Source organism: Pipistrellus hanaki (assembly GCF_964339955.1).
Source record: "Pipistrellus hanaki genome assembly, chromosome: 6".
In the NCBI taxonomy this organism is placed as follows: domain Eukaryota; kingdom Metazoa; phylum Chordata; class Mammalia; order Chiroptera; family Vespertilionidae; genus Pipistrellus; species Pipistrellus hanaki.
In genome coordinates this window covers 27,009,178-27,026,492 of record NC_140508.1, presented here as the reverse complement: position 1 = coordinate 27,026,492, position 17,315 = coordinate 27,009,178, and the positions used below count along the sequence as shown (strand labels likewise).

The following is a 17,315-nucleotide window of genomic DNA, read 5'->3' as shown; positions in this document are numbered from 1 at the left end:
TGAGAGAAGTACATTGGGGTTCTTTTGACAATCTGATAATGCCTCTGTGAATCCCTTCTCTAAATAGTTTTTTTAATACATAAAATGAAATAAGCAGGACTACAAAGGAAACCATGATATTGAAATACAGATAGACAAATAGGAAATAAATTTATAACATGATAAAATATGGATCTTTTTAACACATTAAATGACTTAAATTATAATTTTGAATTATTGATTCTCACAAATGATATTTTACAATATCTGCAATAATTCTAATATGGTATAAAATTATCTGAAATTTTCACTGAAAACCGAGTCTCAGGTGCTACCATGTTTCCCTGAAAATAAAACATCCTCCGAAAATAAGACCTACCTACAGGTTTCCTTCTGAGTGAAATATAAGGCATCCTCCTGAAAATAAGGCCCCCCCAGGCTCTGTCTCAGAATGAAAATTAATTTACCGTAAACTGGTCGCAACTGACAGTTGCATTGCAAATGCACTGCGAGCAGGCTACCTTGACAAGAAGTACTCATTTAAAGACAGTGCTATTGCCGGGCTCAGAGCAGCCAGGTCGGGAGCGGCCAGGCCCGAAGTGGCCGGGCCCAGAGGAGCTGGGCCCAGAGCAGCCGGGTCAGGAGCAGCCAGGCCCCGAGCAGCAGCAGCCAGGCTGGGAGTGGCAGTGGCCAGACCCGGAGCAGCTGGTTGTGGAGTGGACCAGAGCAACAGAGGCCAGGCCTGTAGCAGCCAGGCCCGAAACAGCTGGCTCCTCGCCTGCCCCCGCCCCAGGGCTGCCTCTCAGACATGGCTGGAAACTTTTGGGGGAACTTGAGGGTCTGCTGAATCAAGTGATGAACGCTTAGATCTGGAAGTGTTGAGTTAGTATAGTGCTGGGGTGTTGATTTGTGAGTGCCTTGTATGGGGTCTGGATGAGGTTGGTTGATCTATTTGGAAATGTCTTTTGTGTGAAGTGTATCCTTGGGCATGTGGAGGTATTATTGATTTGAGAAAATGCTAAATAACTGATTTACTATCTGAAAAATTTTAAGTTCTGAAAGTTTAAGGTCTCTTGCCAAAAAGAGGTTTTAAAGCTAACACCTTAATTTTAATGGAGAAAGGGGAAGACAAGCCATTCCCACCCAGAACAGGTAATCCAATTCCAACCAGCAACTATCTTTAAACAATGTGTTCATTTACACTTGAATGGCTACACCTTTTGATAGCCTAAGGGCAAGTTTACATGTAAACAAGTTTGCTTCTCAGTTCCCAGGGCAGAAAAAAACAAGGTTTAAAATTATTAGATTTTAAAATTTATTCTTAGAAGTATAAAAGTTTATTAATAAAAAAATCAAAAAGAAAAAAACAACAACAACAAAAAAAGGAGATTGAAAAACCTGATGAACAATATTAGCTGTTGATTGTAGTAGAGTCAGTGATATGGGAGGGGAGTGGACTGACAGTTCTCCAGGAAAGGGGAATTGATGGATGCTGGAAGAGACTGAACATAAACTGTGCACCTATTGATGAGGACAATGGGGGGTGAGGAGGGGGTGGAGGGTGGGGTGGGAACCTGGTGGAGGGGGGAAGAAATGAGGAACCTTTGTAATAATATGAACAATAAAGATTGATTTAAGAATTAAAAAAAAATAAAATAAAGACAGTGCTATTGCTAAACATGAGAGATTTGGTCCACTGATTCTGAAAGAAATGGAGTCACAAGAAATTCACCAGGAAATTCAGGAATTGGATTGTTATGATGATGTTCCAGAAGATGATGACATGATTGTCATTGAAGTAAATTCTTGATACTGTAGGATTCACAGTTTGTCTGGTTTGTTGTCTGGTTTGTCTGGTTTGTTAAATGTTTGTGTTGACAACTACCATACTACTGTACCATATACAGATAATAAATTTCCTTTATTTTCATTTAACAATAAATGTGTACCGTATTCTTGTTCATGGAAAAATAAGACATCCCCTGAAAATAAGACCTAGCGCATCTTTGGGAGCAAAAATTAATATAAGACACTGTCTTATTTTCAGGGAAACAGGGTATTAATGCTATGGTGATTTGTGATTTATACTTATAATTGGAGGAAATGCCACACTTCAGTTAGAGGTTGGTGAAAATAATCATGGAATTATTTTTCCCATCCGAGTTTATGGACCCCCTAATTATATCTATGGACCTTTTACTGATCCATAGAACTCAGATGATTAATCCTTGGAGTAGATGACTTCTCAGATATTTCCTTTGCTGAAATCATGGATATCAAATTTAATAACAATCCCATAATACTAAAATATTTTCAAATAAGTGAAAAGTTCTAAGATCCCAATAGAATTGGTAAAGCTCATGTCATTGGCTTTGAGAAACACCAAGATGCTCAGGGTGTGTAGGAGGCATTTTTGTCTAAGGTATTTTATTTACTGGTATCTGCTTCAAGAGTGCTAGTAGCCATTTTTCAAGGCCCTCAATAACAACACACTAAAAAACATAAATTATGTATAGTTGATCTCATCATTCACAGTGGTTATGTTTGGCAAGGTCTCTGTGAACACTGACTTAGTGAATACTGAGCCATTGCTCCTAGTGGAAATGCTGGTCCTCTGGTCATAACATTTTCATCAATTGATCAGTATGTAACTTTGCTTTATGTGTTTTTCAGTTTTAAAGAAGCCTTTTATTTAATATGTATTATTAACATTGAACTCATGCCAACAGTACTACAACTCGTGCCTAAAAGTAGCATCTGACATGTGTTTTCTCTGTAGGGCACATCACAGCTTCCCTGTGCTTGGGAGCACTAGATGGCACTTCAGCACTGTGCTTGGGGGGCATTTTAAAGAGTGAAGTCATGAGCAAAAAGTACCAATTATGATAATTATGGCACTAGATAGATTGTGAAAAGGACACTCATTTACAGTGTAAGAGCTGAAACAACAACGCAGAGCAAAACCTTGTTCAACTTCAGCTGGGAATGTGTGCTCCTCTGTGCGTGTTCCCAAAGACTGCCAAGATGCCACCTTGTTGATTTTACAATTACAAGTAAATGTTGGTGAATGGGTGAATAATTTGCAAATATGGCAATTTTCAAAAAATGAGGGTCGACAGTCTATGCTAATATTTCTCTCTGAACTTGAGGTCTGACCTTTCTTTTTTTTCGCTACTCTGGGACTCTGGTTATTATTTAACAGGGATATTGGAATAGATCAGCAGTAGTAGATTTTCTCTTAAGCAGCAAAGTAACTTTTATTCATGTGAAAGCCCAGCATCTACAATAGTGGTCAGTTCCCTGTCTCCCCTAGATACCTGTCAGTTTTACCAAGAACATATTGGAAACTACTGAGCTAGATCTCCAAGACCGTTTTCCCACTCTGTTTCTTTAGGTTATATTTCATTCATGTGACAACAATTTATTGAGCCTGACACAGTTCTAGTTGCTGTTCTTGCATGAACTCCACTAAAATAAATAAATAAATAAATAAATAAATAAATAAATAAATAAATAAATCTATCAGAACTGTTAAAAAAAAAAAAAAGGGCTACACATACTTTTTATTGGTAATATATTGATATATATTTTTTTCTTTCTAGTTCGGTGCCTTCTGATTTTTCTCTTAATATTGAGTGGCTCAAATTAATCTTTTAAATTCACGGTTGTTTAAAAAAAAATGCCAGTTTCATTTAGTAGCTCATTTAATATTTAGTTCACCATAGTCTGGGCATCTTTCATCTCTGAGATTGAAACTAGGATGGAATTTCTTGTTGGTCATGTCTAAAGGTAGTTCGGTAGGAAAACAGCATAGCCACCTACAAGATAAACAACCCCTTCAAATGGACCCCCTGATCATCCGTCACTTTGGGGTTGTTTTTACTGCTCTCATATGGCTGAGGTATGTATACCTCAGAGAGAATCCCAAACTAAGGCTGTCTTAATAGAACGCCTTTCCCCTCTGAAAAATGCATTTTTAATCCATATGTGCAAAAAAAGAAAAAATTCAAAAGAGCAAAATAATAAACATTTTCTATTAAAACAGTCTTGAAGTGAACTGTTACTAGTTTAAGCAAAACAAATTACAATTTTTATAAAGGACACTTGATGTTTGATTTTTCTTAGTATTCAATGCATGGAAACTTGTTATTTGTCAAGATTGTACTTAGTTTTTCATAGGAGATTCATTTTTGTAAGAAAGAAAATGGGGAGATGAAAATTAACAGTAGATTTGGACCAGTTTGTTTTAATTCAGTGAGTGTCTTTTAATTATAAAATCTTCAACTTTATCTAAAGGATAACACCTATTCTTTAGTGAAGAAATCTTCCCTATTGGTATTTCTGCCCTTTAGGGGGAAAATAGGATTTTCCTCTGAAATGTCTTTTTTCCTTAGAAAATGATGAGAATGAGTTGTTTCTGCCTTTGTATGAAGAGCTTGCCTAAAGAAAGTATGCAGGGTGTGGTAGCTTTCATTTGGTGGTTCAGTTTTCATTTGGTGGTTCTTCCACAGGCTTCTTTGTTGCTTAAGCCTCCTAGCAGGCATCAGTGTCTAATTCCAGGGGGGCTTTAGGGTATAGAGTGGGAGACTCAGGCAGGCAAATAGTGAGGAGATGAGCTTTGTGTCCCAGATGTCCACCTGTGAGGACCAGGGCAGGGAGGATTATAGGGAAGTGGGGGACTGGTTCAGATACCATCTTTTGCCCCAAACCACAATAACATGAAGTTAGCATAACATAGATCAGTTCTCCAACTTGTCTGCACATAGGCATCACCTTGGCAACCCCCCAGTCAATCTGATGTTATTGGTTTTCTGTATGTCCTACATTTCAGAATGTCTAAAGGTTTCTCTGCTGCCGAAACTGGTTTGGCTCAGTGGATAGAGCGTCGGCCTGTGGACTGAAGGGTCCCAGGTTCAATTCCGGTCAAGGGCATGTACATTGGCTGCGAGCACATCCCCGGTGGGGGGTGTGCAGGAGGCAGCTGGTTGATGTCTTCCTCTCATTGATGTTTCTAGCTCTCTATCCCTCTCCCTTCCTCTCTATAAAAAATTAGTAAAATATATTAAAAAAAAAAAAAAAAGGTTTCTCTGCTAATTCTATTATGCATCCAATCTTGAGACCTACTGATATAGACCAGTAGGTAGATTATAGCTAGTCATGTTTCCATGTCCAAAGTAAATTAATATTTTCCTTCATGATAATATAATATTTTTAACAATTTTATAATTTGAGTTTAAATAATAAATTGACATTTATAACTTTGTTCAAATTTGTAATTGCTATAATTTAATATCTCACTTTTTAGTAAGTGGCATTGTATAATCTCCCTTTCTAATTTCTTGCTCCCTCTGGGCCATGAAACTCAGATGAAATATCACAGAGAAACAGCTGTTGGAGGAAATTGGAAGGAAACCATTGCTTAGATAGTATGCCCACAAAGATACAAAATTAGAGCTTGCCTCTTGGTTCTCATCCTGCTTCTCATGTTTCCAATACCCTCATACTCTTGAATTCTTCCTGCCTAAGAGACAAAGTAGGAAGAGCCACAGGGTCTCAAATAATCTTTCCAAGAGGCTCGTTGTTACTTGGGTTTTTCATTTTATTACAGATGGTGCATTTGTTATGAATATGCTCCCTTTTAATCATCGTTTCCCTTCCATGTTCTCCTCTGCTTCCTCCCACCCTCCTTCCAGAAACTTTTTGTCTGCTTGTCATATGTTTCCAAATATTACTGAGATGAGGTCCTGATCACCTAGAAAGTTCTTGTTCATGACCGGTGGTTGGTATGCTTTTTGCTATTGTTTTAAATACGAGAGCTAGAAACATGGGCCTCATTTCTTCCATGGCACTGGGTGTCCTGCACTGATTTTTTTTTAAAGCTCAGTTTGGCCCTGGCAGGCATGGCTCAGTGGTTGTGTGTTGACCCAGGAACTAGGAGGTCACGGTTCGATTTCCAGCCAGGACACATGCCCCGGTTGTGGGCTGACTTCCCAGGAGGCAGTCGTTCAGTAATTCTTATCATTAATGTTTCTATCCCTCCCTCTCCCTCCCTCTAAAATCAATTAAAATGTTTTTTTTTTTTTATAAATCAGTTAATGAAAATTTAGTTTCCAGTGGCTCCCGCCATGGAGTAGGTAAGCACTGCTGTAGATGGTTGCTCTTGGCAGAGACCATAGCTTTCTGGAGAAGAATATAATCATTTTAAGCTGTAGAATTGTAGGTGACTATATTCTGTTTCATTTCAAGAGAAGGAAAAGATTGTCAAATGACATAGATAATGCAACCCTCCCACTTCTTTTTCTGTTTAATAAAACTAAGGCCATTCTTTAATTCCTCAGTTGATCATTGTTTCTGGAATGCCCTAGATCCATCTCTCTTGGAGGTGCTGCTAAGTATGGGGAATGAGGAAGTGAAATTATTTGCCCAGGAAACATGAGATTATGGCAGAACTAGAACTACAAACTACTATCTCTTGAAGTATTAATTTATAAGAAATACCCAGCTTGATATTTTTGTTGCTATGTCCTATATAGTAGATTAAGAAGGTAGCAATAAATATTTATGCAAGATTTATGAGTTTTAAAATAATTGGTTGTATGTATGCTAGCAAATCTAGGAAATTTGATTTAAAATAATTTCTAATAGTCATTTGGTTGACAGATTAAATTCTTACTTTCTAAAAGTTATTTTCTTTTTCTTTTTTCATTTTTTTAAAATATATTTTATTGATTTTTTACAGAGAGGAAGAGAGGGGGATAGAGCGAGTTAGAAACATCAATGAGAGAGAGTCATCGATCAGCTGCCTCTTGCACACCCCCTACTGGGGATATGCCTGCAACCAAGGTACATGCCCTTGACCGGAATCGAACCTGGGACCTTTCAGTTTGCAGACTGATGCTCTACCACTGAGCCAAACCAGTTTCAGCTAAAAGTTATTTTCTTAATGATGATAGAAAAGAGCTTTTTGCTTTACCTATAATACCTAAGTTTTAAAAAATACTCCTAAGAATGGTATTTTGTGTCAGTATAAGTATTGGGCATGATTTATGTCCCTTTAACTGCTGAAAAATTTTAGCAAACTTTACAGCTAGACAAAACACCTAGTAGTTCTTTTATCCAAGTTCATTGGACAGATAAGGAACTTGAGGCCTGGGGAGGTGGTTATTTGCTGAAGTTCATAGAGCTAGTCCAAAGCTGAGTTGGAGACAAGAAGTCAAATTTTGTTACTCCAAGTTCAGAACACGTGTACTTTGGTGAGTAAAAACTGTAGACAGGGCTTGTACTACACAGATGCAGGCTCTTTAAGATGAGTCTATTTTCCAGAGGTGTGGGCTATTATTCATGTACTTGAGGCCCAGCGCACGAATTCTTGCACAGGTGGGGTCCTTCTTGGTGGCTTGCAGGGATTGGGCCAAAACCCTAAGTCCAATGCCACCTGCAGCTTCTACCTGCCACTCCTGCTCATCCCAGCCCCACTGTGCCTGCTGCAGGCTTGCATTCAATCCATCCAGATCGGGAAAGGCTCTCGCTGCTGCAGCAGCACTGGCCAGCCATGAGCCCTGCATCTGGCACCCTCCCAAGGGGAGTGGCCTGCGGGATCAGGCTGAAACTGGTTCTCTGACATTCCCCAAGGGGTCCCAGATTGCTAGAGGGCATAGGCCAGCCAAGGGACCCGACAAGTACACAGTCGGTTCTGGGGAGGGACAGTGGGAGGGCTCCAAGATGTGTTTGGCCCATCTTGCTCAGTCCTGATTAGCTGGACCCTAGCAACAAGCTAACCTACTGGTCAAAGCATCTGCTCCCTGGTAGTCAGTGCATGTCATAGTGAGCCATTGAGCAGCCTTGGCATATCATTAGCATATTACACTTTGAATGGTTGTTCTGAGGTTCAGTCTATATGCGTATTACCCTTTTCTTATATAGGATTGTCTTAGGTTAGCTTCTCCCAAAGCTGCCTAGAGATAAGGTTTGGAGTGCAAGTAGCTAACTTAAGAGGTGGTCCCAGGAAGCACCAGTAAGGAATTGAGGAGATGAAATAAAGAAGGAAGGCAGCCAACATAGGGTGTGCTGACAAGCAGCTTCCACCTTGAGCCACTGAGGCCCCTATTGCTGGGGCACTGTCTTTTGGAGACTGTAGAATATACTTCAGGCTGGTCCACTGGAGTTGTAAGGAGCTGGGCTGTGCATTTACTAACTATGTCCCTGTGTGCAGGCCTCTCCTGGAGCTCTGGTCCTAGGCACTTGTTGCAGAAAAGCCCACAGACAGAGAATCTCAGTTCCTAGTGTCAGGCTTCTTTTTTTGTGTGCCTGGGAATTGACTGCACAGGGAATGCATAGGGACAATGCCTGCCTGCTCAGACAAAATGGAAATGGGTGTAAGTGGAGGGCTTCCAAACATTGTGATTCTGGTAAACTCTGGGCCTCAGTTCCTCTTTCCATCTGTGTGTCTAGTGTGATAGTATGGTAATGAGGGGCATGAGAAGCAAGGTGTTGGATGTTCCATTTGTCCCTCCAGATCCACGCTCTACTCTTTCCAGCCTGCTCTTTTTCCACAGATTGGGCATTCAGAGCTGCATTGGTGGGCTGCTTTGCTCCTGACTCCTGCGTGGAGTCTGGCATTGGGAGGCTCTGGCAGGATACTGGAGGGAGGATGACCGTGAGGGCAGCCTGTTTATTCCTCCAGGCTGACCCTTGTCTCTGTTGCCCTCCTGGAAGCAATGAGTGTATTGGGAGACCTTCTCCTTTGGCTGCAGCAACTTTCTGGGATTCCTTGTTCCTTCCCTTTGCCCCTTCAGGCTGAGTGCACTTCACATTCCCTGGCTGCCTTCCCTAAACCCTCCCAACCTGGTGACTAATCCCTCATTAAACTCTCCCAGTGGCCTCCTGTGAGCTCTCCATCTGTTTCCTGCTGGGACCCTGACTGAGACACCATCTTTCTAAACAGACTCAGATGAGATGAGATAGCTAGAGACATTATGAAGATATAAGATAATGAGGTATAAATTGTACTTGAGCCCTAAGGACACTCAGCATGTAGGAAGCACGAACAAAACAAGGGGTACTTATAACAGAAGACATCTTTGGATGGGTGCCTTAGGCTAGACTATGGATAGCTCTGTTTGAGAAGTGAATTAAAAATTAGAAACTTTTCCATTATTATGACCATGTATGCAGTCAGTTATATTGTATTTGGCTCTATAAGATGGATCATGTAATTCAGAGAAACACAAGGGTGAAATAGATCCATCCACCTGGAAATTTCAGAGATTTCTCCCATGTGTCCCAGCTTTCGATAAGTAAGTCTTTTTCCTCTTGATTCTTTATATTTCTCATCCCTCTTATGGGTTATAATCCATTTATGAAAGTTTTAAAAAGAGCTGGTGTGAAAGGCATTCCAGGCTGCTTAGGATAAGGCACTATAGCAACAGAAAGCACTCATTCTGTACATATTTGCAGAGTGCCCTTGTGATTGAGGCACTTGGTTAAGCACCATAGAGGCGATAATGAATAGTATTTGATCACTGCTTTCAAGGAAATCACAATATCATTGGGAAAGTAGAAGTTGAAACAAATAATTATGATACATATTTTAAGAATTAGAGAAATAGAATATTGTGTGCATCTCAATGCTAGTTAAATCTGTCAAGAAAAGGCAGAGTGGTTGGTGACTGTCAGTTAATGCTTTATTCTTATCTTATTTGCTACCTTGCTCTATTTCTGTTTTAGTTATTTTTTTGCTTTGTAATAAAATACCCTAGAATTTATTGGCCTAAAACAACAACAATTTATCATCACTTAGGAGGCTGTGGGCTGACTGGGCTCAGCTGGGCAGTTCTTCCACTCCACATGGTATTGGCTGGGGCTGCAGTTATCTGGGTGTTCAGATGAGCTGGAATGCTCAAAATGACCCACATTGTGGGCAGTTGATGTTGGCTGTGGTGTAGGAGTTCAGCCAGGAAGTCAACTGAAGCATCTCAGTTCTCTTCCCTGTCTCCCGTCTCCAAGTGGATTGGCTTCTCACAGCTTAGGGACTGTGTTCAGAAGATGGAGCATTACAAATGTGCCAGAGCAAAGTTGCAAGTACTCTCAAGGCCAGAGATCAAAAATTCCAGATGGCCAGTCCAATTGCATTCTATCAATCAAAGCAGATCCAGGGCCATTGTTTTGGGTTTGTTTGATTTTTTTGCACATGGCTCAATATAACCAACATGTCCCTCCACATCACTATTCATGGAAACTTTTAGTTCTGTGTTCATCACTAATGGGCTATAGCTTTTGTATCTCTTAATGCTCCAAGTTCAGATGCTCCTAAGAGATACTCCTACTAGTTAACTTGCAGAGGGCCCTTGTGATTGAGGCACTTTGCCCACCCACCTGTGCTTGAGAGGACCAAGTCTCATACTACTAAGGATTTCCTTTGCGGAGTTGAGGTGTGATTGCTTATTTCGAAAGAACCGTGGTTAAAGGAGGTAATAGCAGATGTGGTTAAAGGAGGCAATAGCATTAGTATACTGAAGATTATTTGAAGCAGCTTTCAGTGCCTTCCCATTCCTCTGATGCTAGAGATTCTTTTCTTTCCACTTCTCACAAAGCTCTGTTTTATCTACTTATGCCTTTTATCTTCTTAGCCATTTCTCCATTGTTCACCAGCTTTGTGATTTTTTTTTTGTTAAAAGTTACTGCAGTGTAGCCCTGTCTCCTTCAGCCCTTGTCCTGTTCTTTCCTGTCCCTGTGACAAAAAGGTTCACTTCTCACCATATATCATTTGTAACTTACGACGAACTCTTCAGATTTTAGCTTAAGTATCACTTCAGCGGAAAAGTGTGGAACCCTTTGGATTAAATCTCATCCCCTGTTTCTTTTATCACACTAATCATAGTTTATAATTTTATACCTATACTAGAGGCCCAGTGCATGAATTCGTGCATGGGTGGGGTCCCTCAGCATGGCTGGTGATCAGGGCAGATTGGGGGTGAGGGGAGGTGGCTGGCCTGGGAGAGGGGTCTAGGAAGGTTGGCTGGCTGGAGGGAGGGACTGTGGGAGGTTGGCCGGCTGTCCCCCCCGCCCCCCAATAGAGGCCAGTGGGGGGCTGGCTGGCTGGGGGAGGGACCACAGGAGGTAGGCTGGCTGGGGGAAGGGACCATGGGAGGTTGGCCAGGTGCAGGAGGTTGGCTGTGGAAGCGCACTCACCACCAGGGGCAGCTTCTGCATTAAGTGTCAGTCCCCTGGTAGTCAGTGGGCATCATAGCAGCTGGTCAACTAGTTGTTAGTTCATTCACTTAAGCTTTTATATATATATATATATAGATGGTTCCTTAATTGCTATCTACCTCCTACTATACTTTATAGAAGGCAAAGGAAGGTGTCAGTATTCTGCAGATGGCAATGGCTGTGCATGGCTCATGTTTGGTATTGGCAAATATTTGCTGTTTGCATGAATTAAAAATTAGAGGTACTTGCCTTGAAGATGAAGGGATCAAGGGGAGAGAATCTTTATCTTAATTAGTTAAGAGTAGCCTGTTTGGGGGACTATCCTATATATTGTAATAAAGAGCTGATATACTAATTAGACTGGATGGTGGAATGACCTTCCATAATGATCTTCTGGAATGACCTTCCGGAATGACCAGTGGGTGGGGGGTGAGGCTGCAGGGCTGCAAGGTAGTGGGGGCTGTGAAGGCCAAGCCCCTTGCTCGAATTTCGTGTATTGGGCCTCTATTATTAATACACATAATAATTTCATGTATTGTGGACATAATTTCCCAGGGAGCCTCCCTACAAAAGCAATTGAAGAGTCAGTGAGGTCTTATTAAGAACATACCAGTGGTTCAGTGCTTAGAGCATGGATCCACATATTGAAGGGTCATGGATTTGATTCTCAGTTAAGGACATGCACATGGATTGCAAGTTAGATCCTCTGCCCTGGTCTGGGTGTGTGTGGGAGGCAAGCAATGGATGTGTCTATCTCACATTGATGTTTCTCTCTATATATACATATATCTCCATCTCTCCTTTCCTTTCTCTCTAAAAAGCAATGGAAACAATATCCTCAGATAAAGATTAACAAAAATAAGTAAATAAATAAATAAATAAATAAATAAGAACATCCTGGTGGAGGCTGCATGGTAATTTCTGAGATGTAGCAAGAACTCCTACCTGCAGATGGACCACGAATATCCAAATAAAAGCCACCTTCTTCTTTCATGTGGCCCCAGATCTATCCCCAGAGAGCTTAATGATGGCCAAACTTTGTGACAGAACTGCCCATTCCATTCCTACTCACTTTCTCACAAAACCAGTGTCTTATTTGACTATAAGTAAGAGATCAGTTGGATTACAGCTTGGAATATGATGAGCCTGTCAGCAAAATCTTCCTGAGATAACCCCAGTCATAACTTTTTGTCCAGTTCTTCTGTGGCACACTTTTTAAAAACAAAGTTAGTGGAAGAGTCAAAATGGCAGAAGAGAGACAGAGAGTAAAAAAATGACTGAGACTGTTTTATTAGAAGATTCTATAACCTTTGAGCCTAAGGTTTTTTAGTTCTCCACTTTCAGAGATTAAAATTAAGGTGCAGGGTAATATGTTTCAATTCATTCATTTCACAGAAATAATTTAATTCAGTAAATATATTTGGAATACTCTATATATGTTTCAAAGAAGAGTGTAAAAATGAGTACAAGTTGGTGTATGACCTGAAAGTTTATACCTATTCATGTACCTGTGACATGAGGTCCTAATGAAAGGCCAGATAAAAAGGGCCAGGTCGGACCTGAATAGGGGCTGGAGTAGTCAGGAGTATTTGTACAGAGGTGGTGGAATTTGAGCTGAGTCTCTGTGGGTGAGTAGATTTAGGAAAGGCCCATGTGTAAAAGTCAAGTGAGAGACTGAACAAGAATGCCTTTTCACACCCCAGAGGCAGTGGATGCCTGCAGGTAGGAATGGAACCTTAGAGAGTGGAGAGCAAGACAAGCCATTAGGTAAGACCCTTGGAGTCCAGGGAATAAGGACTGAATGACTAAAAGAAAATAGGGAAAGTCATAGCAGAGCATTATTGTGATGGCGGTCGGCAAAGTGGTTTGATGGAGAGATTGGAGCCAGTAAGACTGCCTGGGAGACTGTTGTGGTTGGCATCAGAGGGGAGAAGATTGAAACTGAGAGGGAGAGAAGTGTACAAAATAGGGTTTGGAGGAAGAACTGGTGGAGTTTCATGTCTGGGTTTATACAGTGGGGAAGACAGAGAAGCAAGAAACAGAGGGTCGCCGAAACCGGTTTGGTTCAGTGGTAGCTCGTCGGTCTGCGGACTGAAGGGTTCCAGGTTCGATTCCGGTCAAGGGCACGTACATTGGTTGCGGGCACATCCCCGGTAGGGGGTGTGCAAGAGGCAGCTGGTCGATGTTTCTCTCTCATTGATGTTTCTAACTCTCTATCTCTCTCCCTTCCTCTCTGTAAAAAACCAATAAAATATATTAAAAAAAAAAAAAATATATATATATATATATATATATATATATATATTAAAAAAGAAAGAAAGAAACAGAGGGTTATTGAACTTGGGTGAATGGAAAATCAGTTCCACAGTTACCAATACCAAGGTTGGGGATGGTTGGTCATGCCGAGGTTGAATGGGCAGATAACTGGGGGTCAGTTGAAAGAAAAAAGTCAGAAATGTAGATTAGCAAATCATCAACACTTGTTGGATTAAATAAACCCAGTGAACACAAGTTTGGAACTTTACAGGGCATTTTAAGTAGGAAAACTAATAAATAAATAAATAAATAACCTTTACCTTCAAGTACTGACATGTAGTTCATTAGTAAATTCTGTTTGTTTTACATTTAAAACAGATCCCAAATTTAAACAGTTTATATTCCTTCATCATTGCTTCTGGTCCACTTTCCATTCTCCTTCATCTGGATTCTGCTGTAACCTTCCAGCTGGTCTCCCTGCTTCCATCCTCTCCCGCCTATAGTCTGTCCTCAACACAGCAGCCTGCATGATCCTTTTAATGTGTCAGGCCAGGCCTCTGTCCCTAGCCTCCAATGGCTTCCCATCTAATTCAGAGCCTAAGTTGAAGCTCTTACAAGGGCCTGCAGGCCTTGGCACCATCCAGTCCTCTTTATCTCTGACTTCATCTGTTACTAGTCTCCCTTGTTCACTCCATGCTGGCCGCTCTTGCCAACTGCTGCTCCTCATACACACTGGGCGTGTCTCCCCCAGGGCCTTTGCATGTTCTCCCTTTGCCTGGAAAGCTCTTCTTCCCAGTATCTGTGGGACTTGTTCTCTCACCTCCTTCTCATGTTTGCCCGTTGGTGCCTTCCTTTGCCTCCTGTTTAACACTGCCATCCCTGACTTACACTCCTGGTCCTTCCCCAGTTCACCCTTTTTCCTTTAGAGCCTCTGGTATCTTCTAGTATTCAGACCATTGACTAACATATGTTGTCTGTGTACCTCTCCAGAATGGAAGCTGCATGAGAGCAGGGGGTTCTGTCTATATTGTTCGCTTGACATCCTCAGTGCCTGGAACACTTCTTGAGCTGATGAACCAATTATGTGAGAAGCTTTTTTTTTTTTTTTTTTTTTTTTTTTTTTTTTAGTGAAATTGTGACTTCCTTGGGATCAGCTGCTAGTAATTTCTAACTTTATATCCAGGGATAGTCAGCGGTCAGTAATTTGAATAAGTGAACAGGACCTGAAATACTACATGCTCACATTTTGAATTATCACATTCCAGAAATTTCCATTGCTAAATGGAACCTTTATAAAGTGATGAGGGGGGCGGGGAGTGTGTTGAAGAAGAGTTTTGCTTCATTTAGCAGAGCTCCCACTTTGGGCTTCAGAATTCACATAGCAGTTTGGCAATTCTTTCATTATTACTACGATTATTAATTGGATGCTATTTAAAAATTTGGCCCCTGAGCTCTCAGCTGATATTTTAGGAGATTATACTATACAGGGTGCAGAAATTGCTGGGGCTGCCTGGAACTATTCATGGCCAAGTAAGGAATAGCATTGGCAAGAAAAGCTGGGTGGATTCAGCGGTGCCTTGTGGGAGTCCTGGTGATGATGGCCCTGGCAAGAGCCGCCAGGCTCCCTTCCGCAAAAGGGATCTTCATCTGGTTACCTGGCGGGTGCTTTTTATAAATAAGCAACCCTGAGGAATTTAACTCTGCAGGGGGCTTAATGAGAGAGAGGGAAGAACAAAAGTGAAAAAGTGACTCTATCTGGGAGCATTTACTTGAGAAATCCCTCTAACATTTGCTTTTCGTTTTATTTGGTATCGCTTTTATCTCTTCCCAGGGGTAAGAAAAAAAGGCTGGAGGAGGCAGAAATGAATTCTTAAAAGTTTAATAAGCTTCCCAAGGCTAGAACTGCTCCAAGAATCAGGGCTGTTCTCGCATCTTTCAGGTTGAGATTTGGGAGAACCAACCATGGTGTTCTCTGCTGCCACCATTGATGTAGTTTGTGGATGGCACAGCTGAGTGGCCAGATTCTTATTTATATTTTTAGATAGGGCTTTTATAGGAAGTTCATCCAGTTGGAAAATACAGCATCTGAAAGATATCAGCAGCAGATGATGACTTCGCTTAACTTTAGGGTTAAAATAATCCATAGAAAATTGTTTCAGATTTTTCTAGCTTGTGAAAATACTGTTCAGCCCTTGTTTTCAAATACAATGTCTATGGGGTCAAAAGAAAGTTCAAATAAAATTAAAGCCTAGAGGACAAGACCGTACACATACATAGCTAAACGACCCTCCGTGTGATATTCCCTGAGGCAACAGCATGGTGTTCGTAGGCAGGATGTTCTCATCAATGGCACATCTATTTTCCTAGCTCTGCCTATAAGTGCCAGAGGTATATTGGATGTGTGATCTGGGGTCAGAAGACATGTGAGAAGAACCATCAGAGACAAAGCCTTTTTGGTTTTAAAATGTCTAATCTGTATTTGCATTTATTTCTGTCTCCCTTAAAGAAGACAACTCCTGGGTAATCAGGATAGTGAACTTGGTCCAGCTGGTGTGACTCATTGTTTGAGCATTGACCTATGAACCAGGAGGTCACTGTTCCATTCCTGGTCAAGGCACATGCTGGGTTGCAGACTCCATCCCCCAAAGGGAGGCCTGCAGGAGGCAGCCAATCAATGATTCTCTCTCACTAATGTTTCTATCTCTTTCTTTCCCTTCCTCTCTAAAATCAATTTTTAAAATTTTTTTTTAAAAAAGATAGTGAACTTAATGTGCAGGGTGAAAGCCAATGAGAAACAAAAATATTTCCCCAGTGAATTTTGTGATGGGAAGCAGGAAATCCGACCCCATGGAGCTTGAGAGAAAAACCTTCCTACATTTTTTTGCTACATTAAAGAGGTTATGGTCATAATACAGTTCCTGGAGTGAATCCTTCACTTAAAAAAAATTAGTTAAAATGTTTATCACCCAAAAAGAAAAGATGTATTTTCAGCAGATTTTCTGTTATTAGCAAAAGAAAGACACTACAGTGTCCTACTTTTTTCCCTCCTCATTGCCTTTTATATTTTTGAAAAGAGTCCTCACTACAAAAATGTGGGTCTACATTAATTCTAAACTCATATCCAGCTTATATCATTATCAAAGTTCTTTCTTGTGTTTTTTCTTTTGCCTAAAGGGTTTCACTATGCTTTCTTGAGGTTGAACTGGGAGGGGATAAAGAAAGAATACACTGTTCATCAGCCCTACCTCCTTGGTCATTTCCCCATCTATCCATCCACCCACCCACCCAACCACCCACACACCACTCCATCTGATATTCACTGTCCGTCTGCTATGAATCAGGCATTACATTGGGCTCTGGATTTAGGATAGAATAAGCTAGGATTCCTCCCCCATGAAGGAGATCAAGTAACAGACATTTACAGTGGGAAATGTTAAAATAGGTCATCTCTATCATAGGAGAATCTTGCCACCTGGGGGGCGTTTTGGAGGTGTTCAGGAAGAGTTTCCAGGAAGAACTCTGACACATGTGTTTGGGCTGCTGGGTGGGGATGGGTTGGAGTTTCTAGCAGAATAAACTCCATGTTCTAGAGGTCACATTTTACATGTTGGTTGTGTTTCTGAAGCCCTTGCAAATTCAGAACTCCCATAATTCAAGAATAATTCTGACAGAAGATATTGGGTATTCATTTCCCTTTAGCAGCTAATATGGCACCACCCTGTGGCCAATCTGTAAAGAGAGCTTAGAGGTCCTTTTACCCAGCCAGCCTCAAAACTATAATTCTTGAAGAATTTTAGCATAGATTCAAATTAATGTGAGAACATATTAACACTTTTATAGCACATTATTTCAAAGCTACATAATTCAAG

The 17,315-nt window shown here is 41.0% G+C and overlaps 1 protein-coding gene across 9 annotated transcripts in view; it reads left to right on the top strand.

Moving 5' to 3' along the window:
- Positions 1 to 17,315, top strand: part of PLCB4 (phospholipase C beta 4) — a 368,787-nt gene that overhangs the window by 59,501 nt on the left and 291,971 nt on the right. The window lies entirely within an intron of this gene.